Below are 9,641 nucleotides of genomic sequence, written 5' to 3' on the forward strand. Positions count from 1 at the left end.
GTACTTATGCAGCCTGCTTTACTATGGCAGGTGTCCAATGTCCTACAGCACCTTACAAACCAGAATTGTCCTCTGTGAGTCCTTACAACCTTCCCAGTACTCCAATGCTCTTTCAAACGGGATGCAGACAGTTCTTTGGCTGACTCTGAGGTCTGCTGCATGTCAACTGTCCAACAAAGATGCATGTACAGACTGGCCAAAAACCCCATGGCTGTTGAGCTCTCCCAGCAATCTATTATCATGCTGAGATAACTGCTGTGGTCTTCTGACTGCAACCCATGTGATAGTTTTCATGACATTCAGAAGAGCTTTTATTTTTAAGACCCCTGCCCTTCTGTCAAATATGGTTAAAATTGGCCAACGGACTAAGGATTTGTTGTGCTTAGTATATCCAACAGATTATGCGATTGCAAAAGTCCCATTTCCTTAAGAAAGCAGGTAAATATAGCTAACATCAGGTTTTGGGGGGAGTAATAAAATGACCTCCATTTTATATGCTAGCACATAGGTCAGTGTGAGGCTGGAGCTAAGGTGATATTGAGAAATGCAGTATTGGTCACAGCCATCCATCACTGCCACAATCAAGCCTACAAGACTCTAGAGTCTAGACCTTCAACCCTATCTCCTGGACACTCAGCCCTAGCCTAAACTACACCTCACCCACACCCAGCCCTTGGCACCACAGCTACCCTGGAGCTCCATGGGACCTCTTGTTTGGGTGTGTAAAACTTGGCTAACTTAGCTGTCCCTGAGGAGTCCAAGGACACTCTTCCTTCAGATGGATGGGAGCGGCTATCAAGATTCCCCTGCAGCTCCAGGGTAACAAAGGAGGCAGGACCCAGCCTTGTTGACTTCTTTAACATTCCCTGTCCTCTCCACCTCATATCCTTTAACATATGCTCTTAAGTTGAACTGGCCAGTTATTCTAAACAAAACCAGCTGTTTTAGGAAAATACATATGCTGGATACCCGAAATTGCTTTATTTTCATTATACAGCATTTCCAAATGTGTAGTAGGACTAGCAGTGTTTGGTGAAGTTTCTAAATTAAGTAGCTGCATGACTATGCAAGAACCATTATCACTTCCCAGACTTGCCTTGTGGATCTTGAATGTTTGAATTTGGCTTTATGCACGACAGGAAATCTCAATTCCATAGCATATGGAGCTGTGTGCCCCATGAACACATTTGCATGTCTAATCAGCCTTGTTCTGTATAGTATTACACAGCTACCTACTCAATATTACATGCAGCCAATTATTCATAATTATCAGTTTATACTGGAGCAATGTTTTCATTAACTCTGAGTAGATTTCCAGTATGGAAATCAGTATCTTTTAAAGAATCTGTAATATACTTGGTAGTTTTGATAGTAAAATCCACAGTTTCTTTCTTTTTCCTGGCTTATCTCTGTGACCAGAATGAACATACAGCTTTCACTGTTTGCTACAATCAACGTCATTCAGAACCAAACACAGCCAGTAGTAGTATTGCCACAGTTTTATACTGGGAACAAGAAGTCAGAATATTTTTAAGGAAGGAAAATTGCAAGATAATTAACTTCGAGATTCCTGCTACCATGTCTGGACAGCACAGAAGAAAAAACCGATAGCTCAGAGAAAATATCTGCTTGAACATATATCTGTGCCAATCAGTAGGAGACTACATCTCATCTCTTTTGAAAAGAGAAGGGAGTGGTATCTTCACAGCGAGCCATCAACAGCTGCGAAGGGCTGGGATAGGCAGAAATGGGATTTTAGAAATGGAAACTAGATTCTATTTTCAGCTGTTAGGTTTGTTTGCTTTAAGTCCTGAAAATTTAAATACAGATAGAAACATTAGTTCCTCATGTTCTGACAGGGAATTGCTGTGTTCAACATTAGATCAGGAGAAGAACAAAGCATCTGGACAGCAATGCCATTGTGCAGTTACCACCGAATACTGCTGCTCTCCTTTGAATATTTCGTGGACTGAAAGAGCTCTTGTACATTTTTTGCCTGCTTTTTCTGATTGTTGATGTTATTACCTTGCACTATTTTCCTTCTGCTTTTACAGTGGCCCATTTTTCTTTGTCATTTTTTTTTAATATATTTTTTCCTTCTGGAAAGCAGTTAGCCTTGCTTTTGTGACATGTCATCCTAGAGTGTTGCTTCAGCATTTGAAAAGAAGCGTGAATTTGAAAACCTCATAGCTGCAAGCAGGTTTTAAACAAATAAAATAAAGTCCCTGGACTGTGCTCACTGGCACATTGTACAAAAACATGGGAAAGAAACAGATGTATGTCCAAGGCCCAAATAAAATGTAGATGAATGTGGTACTCCTACCTATTGTGGTGAAAACACTCCATGATTTTGAATATTGATGCCTTCTCACAACTGATAACAGTCTGTGGAGAGCATTCCTAATTGAGTGCTCATTTGTATGTTGGCTCAGACAGGAGAATTTAGGATCCAGATTGGCCACTTTTAAAGACCTAGCATATTTGCTTTTCATGAAGCCTATATCTGGCTGTGGGGTTCTGAGATGATAATTCATCTGAGTCTGTGGGGATCATTTGTCTGGGACAATTTTTCCACAAAGACTTGTGAGGCTGCACTTCTACACCACACATACAACTTCTGCATGTGGTTATTTTTATATATATTCTAAGATAGCTTCAGGCCTACCACCCTGGGTATTGGAAAAGTCTACAGAAATACAGTAACTGCACCAAAAGATCAGACCCCAATGCCCACGTGAATTAACTGCCTGAATGCATACATAGTTATCTTACACACAGCACTGAGGTGCCTGAATTAGGGATCTATGCTCTTCTGCAGTCATCAGAGAGAGGCAGTTCATTGATGGGCTGCACGCAAGCTCTTGTAGCTCCTGGTTCTCAGTGAGCAGGGGAGGATAAGGCACTGGTGTTTAAGAGGAGCAATTAAACAATTGGAGTCAGAAGGAGTTAAAATTTCCACCAGTGAGAGATACGGTAAAACAGAATGGAGAAAGGTGAACTGTGCCACCTTGGATGAGAGGCTATTGCACCTATTGCACTTGCACTGAGCAGGCTGTGTATGCACAGTCATGCTAATGGCGGCCAGGAATTTCACAGGAATTTCACAGGAAATCTATGTGAGAAGAAAAATAGGTAGGACAAATGGGAACAGGGTTATACAAGAGGCAGGGGTCAGATTGCTGGAAAAGCCTCCTGTTTTGTATATATGTCATGCCTGTTTTGAATTACTGAAGTATCCAAAATTTTTGCAAATCTCTTGCTAATGTCTTTTAACTCAAAATAACACATGCAATAACTGTAGGTAAATCCTGAACAGATCACCAACCTCAACCACTTTGACTGTTCTTCTTGGATCCTTCCCAGGTTCCTAGAGTCATATAATCAGAGTTAAAAAAAATACTCAAATGATTCCAATTGTGCCATTTTAGTTTACAAGTAAAAACAATTGTTTTGTGTTCTTCAGCATGTCTTATGTTTTCAAGATATCAATCTTAAAATGTTTACCCAATCTGAGAGGCTGTCATCAAGATCTCATGGGCCACAGATATTCTGGGCTCTTTCCCATAATTAACAAGAGTTCTGTGTTTTAGTGGATCATTCTTGATTACAAGATATGCAACTTCTTATCTTATCAGATACCTCCATCAATATATACCAAGAAAAACTGATTTCATAGAATCATAGAATGGCCTGGGTAAAGGGCCACAATGATCATCTAGTTTCAATTTGCCTGCTATGTGCAGGGTCACCAACCACTGGACCAGGCTGCCCAGAGCCACATCCAGCCTGGCCTTGAATGCTTCCAGGGATGGGACATCCATAACCTCCTTGGGCAACCTGTTCCACTGTGTTCATGGTCATCTTGGAAGACTGCTTAATAACTTGTACCTGTATCACCTACGAAATGGCCAGTTCAAGTTCTGGCAACATCCATAGATCAACTTAATAAAGATCTTGATATGTAATACTGTGTTACTAAAATACTCAATGAATTGAGTAAGTTTGCTCAAGAGCAAAACCACAATTCTCATTTTGTGGTTTCTTTTAATTCACAACCTATTTCCTTATTAAAGATCTACCTTCCTTGCAGCATGGAAATTTTGTTTTAAAATCAATCCTGATTCATCTGACCATTATGATAAAGAAACATCAAACCACAGAAATCGAGGGCCACGTGGTGCCAACAGTTCAGGAAGGTGCATTACAGACCCATCGCCTACATCTGCACTGTTCTTTAGGATATGATATGCCTGCAGGTAACACAAAGTACAGTTTTCTCTGGAAATGAGCCTAACAAGACACTGTCACAAGGCCCGTTCACTGCAGAATTTTCTCTCTTTATGTACAGTAAAGAGAAAAGGTGGAAATGCTGAGAGAGAATATTTTGCTCTGTGACTTGATAACATGGGTTTTCAGACATCTCTGAGTTAGGAAATGAGTCAGATGGTTATTATTTATTCATCTAACTCCACAGTTTCTGCTGTCATAATCATTTTTATTGTAACTGGAAGCGTTGCATTCTTCAAAATTAAGACTTGAGAGATAAAAACTAATGGCATTTTCTACTTCTCTGGTTACAAAATGCCAGTACATACCAGGCTGGCAGCCTATTCACACCTCAAATGATGGACTTCCCTTTAGAAGTTACAGGGAAGTTATAGGAGTTACAGGGGATCCGCCAAGTATTTATTCTGTGAGCAGCATTGGCAAAGATGCAGACAGTAATAGGGGATATCTGGCAGCAAGGCCCAAAGCGATCCAGGTGCTTCTGCCCTTGGTGGACTTTGGGTCCCACAAGTCTATAGGACTCAGGGGGAGTCAGAGCTGGTCTACAGAAGTGCTCCAGAGCTGTTATCCTGCCTCCCAAGTGTTAGACAGCCCTGCTGTAATACATCACACCCCATGATTTCTCCCTTCCTGAACAAAATGGAAAAATTTCCTTTATGGTCCTTGAACATTTCTTTTATGATCCTTGACAAGCAGGCTCTCCCATTGCATGAGGTCTGGCTGACACAAAAATGGACAGAGAGTGTCACTGAGACAGCCAACCCCGAAATGCCTTCTGCATTAGAGTCATCATTTTGCTCTCTAATGATACAGCTATTGCCACAAGCTCTGTCTGCTTCTGCCTGCTGAAACGGAGGCTTAGAGATAGTGGTACATTTCTGAGCTATCTGAATTTCGAAGTGACTCTCTTGTACCTTCCATATTCCTTCTTTAAGCAGCAGCCTAACAACTCAGTGTCTTTTTTTGCTTTTGTTATCAAAGCCGTGTAGCAGAGGTACAGGCTTTTCTACACATCCCACATTCACCACAATGGTGCTATATTTTTTCATTTGACAACAAGCACTGTTGGTGCCTTGTTTTCCATCTCTACCACTGTCGTATAACTCGATGTCACTTCTCCTTGAACTAATGCCCTCCCTATTTTCACTTTTTATCCAGGTAACCATTGCACTTTCTCATTGCACATCCCTTTATCATTTATTTGCTTTTTTCTTTTTTCTTTTTTTTCTTTTTTTTTTTAATAGTCAGCAGGTAGTGGTTTCAGTGGAATACAGGAGCTGTGGTTCGCATCCAACATATAGATCAATGAAAAGAAGTTGTTCCTGCCCTCTTTAAATAGCTTACAGTGAAAAGAAGGAAGGAAGAAAGGAAGGAAGGAAGGAAGGAAGGAAGGAAGGAAGGAAGGAAGGAAGGAAGGAAGGAAGGAAGGAAGGAAGGAAGGAAGGAGAGAAAAAAAGAAAAAGAGAAAAAGAGAGAGAGAAAGAAAGAAAGAGAGAGAGAAAGAGAAAAACAGCTGATGGTAAAAAGTGGAGTGATTTCTGTACTGTTACATTTCTCTGTGAGGATCAAGACTCTACATAGGTGTAAATGCCAGTTTCAGCCAGGCTGGGAAGGAGGAAAAGTAAGTTCATCAGACAGTGGAAGAGCTTCTTTTTGATGCAAACTGTACACAGATTGTAACCTAAGTATCACACCACTATTAAGCCCTATCCACTTACCTACTTCATTAGTTCAAGGACTGTGGCACTTTTAATCTTTGCAATCTGGGTCACTGCAGGATTCAGGCTAATGGCTGAATCAATGCAGTGTACCAGTTCCCACTTCCACTCATGTTCTTTGCAGCTTGTCTGTCCTCACTCAAGCTGAGTAAACATGAAGGAAGGCAGATTTCTAAGCTTGGCTCTTTACTTTTAACACATCAGCTATGGTTTTTCCTTGGTTTGTTATTAGCTTGTGTATATGGCCGAAACCCAGTAATCAGGAATCAAAATCCCACTATACCCACCATTGTTCACCCCTTTGTTTCCCCAACTTGCAGAGATGCAAGCTTGGAGGTGCTTGGGGTGAAAAGAAATTTTCTGAGCTGGGATTGTTCCCTGAGCAACACTTTGAAGCAGTTTGATACCTACTCCGTCTGCAGAGACAACATCACTGAGTATAGTTGTCTCTCCTATGGGGTTGCTGCAAAGTCACGTTCAAATACCTGGTAAATAGCAATGTGCCAGAGCCTTAGAGAAAATGTCTGTGGGGAAAAATAAGGTCAATTCTTAGGGAAACCTCTTTGCAATGGAAAAGAGGCTGGTGAGGCTGTATGATGGCAGGACAAAAATTATACCTCTCATGAATTGTATTCATTCCCTGTCTTCCTGTATGAAAATGTGGGAATAGGCAAGAACCTCTGTTGCCTAACACCCACCAGTCCTGCTGGAATAACTGGGCTTGCTTTGGCTGCCTACTACAGCTCGTTAGATCACCTCTGATAGGAAAGAAGAGGATGCATGCATGGGGAGGAAACCTGGAATTTAAATGACCAAACCAGTCAATGTGATCCTTGGGCACTGTGAGAGGACTGGAGGAGCCCAGGCTGGATCTGGGCCTGGGTACGGGTTCGGGAGCTGTGGAGATACCCGGAGGTACAGCAGGGAAGGCAAAGGGGGGTGGTGGTAAATAGATCTCCAAAGGAAAGAAATAAGCATGTTTGCACAGACGTAACTTTGGTCAGCTTTTATATCTAGTTGGCACTGAGGTTTTATCATGTAGAACATGGTTTTGTTGTTGATATGTGCATTGCCAAGAAAACCTGTACTCCGCACACAGAGTGCAAAAATGTTCATGCCAGTATACTGTTTTGCTTTGTATAACTGGACTGAATCATACCAGAATAACTGCAGCCATGCCAGGAAGGCTTACTGTGCTGCGCTGGCTTAACTAAAGTAGAATTTGTAAGCATAGATGAATCTTTGAAGACCTGGGGATCTTGTTTGGAGTCAACAGATCTTCTGCTGGTGGTTTTTTGAGATACTTTTTTCTCTTTTAGCTTTTGCACTGAAATTCTTCTGAATTGTCAAATAATCCTTCTCAGAGTACCGTGTGCACTTAACAGTGTGTGCTGATTTGTTTCCCAAGGGTTTCTTTTCAATGTGCAGGACTGTTGAAGCTTTGAAGAGAAATCTTGGATTACTTTTTTAATGAGGTGTGGAAAGCAAACTGTGGGAATAAGTGGACTTGGCTGGGCTGTAACTTCTCCAGGTCCCTTGGGAGCTTTGAGTATCCAAGGGATGCAAAAGCTTGATGTTAAGAATATCTCAGAAACATGAAGTTCCTGAAGGAAATAATAACCATCTTTTCATGCGTCCTAAACCCTTGCAGCTCCTGAGATTTTAGGCATTTATAATATATTCCTTACTTCAAAGGAAATACACCTGAAAGGAGCACTTAGATGATTTGCAGTAAAGTCTGTAAATATTATAAGGCAATAAAATTCTGTTCTAAAACAATTAGTATCATTATAATTCATAATTCCAGTCTGAAATACTGGAACTTCAGCAAAACGTCAGGGAAGATTGTGACCTCCCTCACCTCCTGAGCAAAGCAGAGGCACAGTCCTGAGTGCCAGGGAAAAGAATAACCCAGGATCGTCATACCTCAGCCCTTGGGAAAGATAAGTGAGGTCCAGAAAGTATGAGAAGCATTTCTGCACACGTCAGTGCAGAGAGGGGACATACTTTTCTCCAAAGTGCTTGAAATACTTCATCTGTTTAGGAGGAGATACAGCAGCAGTGATCAATGAGATGTTGGCTAAGAACCTGTGAAATAGTGGGGAGGATTTTATATAGAGAAAAAAACATGGGGGCTTGTACACTTGTGCACAACCATCTCTCTTTAACGGGAATGAGATCGAGCAGTCCAAACATTGCTAAAAGTAAAAAGGCTCCCTCCTTGCTCGACTGGGAAGGATCTTGCTTTCCCTACCAGCAGCACCCAGGAGCTGACCAGGAAGCATGCATGGCTCTGCACACTCGGTGTGTGCTGAGTATGCAGCCACTGCCTGCCCAGCGTTGCTGACCACAGTCTCTCTCCGTGCCTGCTCCAGCATTCCTTTGGGAGGAGAGGCTCCCAGCAGCTCTGTTAGTAGTGGGAGGGTGAGTGTGCAAGCTTTATTACCTGCCACTGCCAGCTCACCAGGAAAGTATGCTATTCCTGAGCTGACAGATATGTGGCTGCTGCTGTTTAATTATCATGTGGCTGCCCTGCCAGAAGCATTGGCCCACAATGTCCTTTAGCTTTTCATTGCTGTATGCAAAGCAGGATCCTCATGCTGCTTTGAACGGGGTGTTATTACAGCCTCTGCAGGGACTGAAGTGCAGAGTACCAAAGGCCTTGGCTCTCTGCTGATGAGGAGGAACTGATTTTGGTATGTTTGTGACTCACGAAGTCTGTGCCTGAAATTTCTATGACATTTGAGATCTCACCATTCTTAAAAATAATGATTGAAAGTCCTATCTGCAAATGTGGTGCATTTGTGGTTTAAATGGAGAATGTGGTAGAATGGTACAAATGTGGGTTTAAATGGAGAGGTTCTCTCTGTCCCTTCCCATGCCCATGGACCAGCACTGCCTGCTCAGAGGCTGACTGGCGATGCTTCCATTTCAGTGCTGTGCTAAAGTCTCGTTATACGAACACTGCTACAGGCAAAGAAAAAATACAGCAAAAGAAAGTTGAAGGATTAAGAACAGAAAAAGAGCACAAAACCCAGCCAAGCCAAAGCCACAGGAAATGGAGTCTGAATCCAAGCTCAGGAGCTAGACTGAAAGGGATTTGGCTGGAAAGAAATAGTAGCGAGGACTTCAAGGAGAACTATAAGGATTAGTCCTATAAAAGTCTTGCTCGTGATGAGTCCTTATCCCACAAATAAACTCATCTGCAAGGCACTGCAGGAGCTTGTTAGGTCTGGGACTGGGGGAGGCTGACAAAAGGGTTAGTAGTGCTGAGTGCAGGATCACGAGGTAGGAACAGAGCAACGTGGGGAGTGGGGATGACTGCTGTCAGTCTCTGGATTGCTGCAGCCTCACCTCACAAAGATGGGCTGCATGCGCTCCTGCAAGTGAGGAGGAAGTTGTTTGCAAAATAGCAGCTCTGGTTGTGACAAAAAGGGGTACACTTCACATATGCTTATTTGCCATTTCTTCTGTTTCAGGCAGGATACTCCTTGTTACCCTGGACTGCTTCCCAGCCTCCTGTAGGTTTTGGAAAGTGTCCCGTTCAGCTGCCATGTGGAAGGCTTTGAACTTTAAATGGGAACAGGCGCAGCGCAGCCGTGGGGGGGGGTGAGGGGGGAGTGGTGGTGCTGGCAG

Source organism: Meleagris gallopavo, chromosome 2 (assembly GCF_000146605.3).
Source record: "Meleagris gallopavo isolate NT-WF06-2002-E0010 breed Aviagen turkey brand Nicholas breeding stock chromosome 2, Turkey_5.1, whole genome shotgun sequence".
In the NCBI taxonomy this organism is placed as follows: domain Eukaryota; kingdom Metazoa; phylum Chordata; class Aves; order Galliformes; family Phasianidae; genus Meleagris; species Meleagris gallopavo.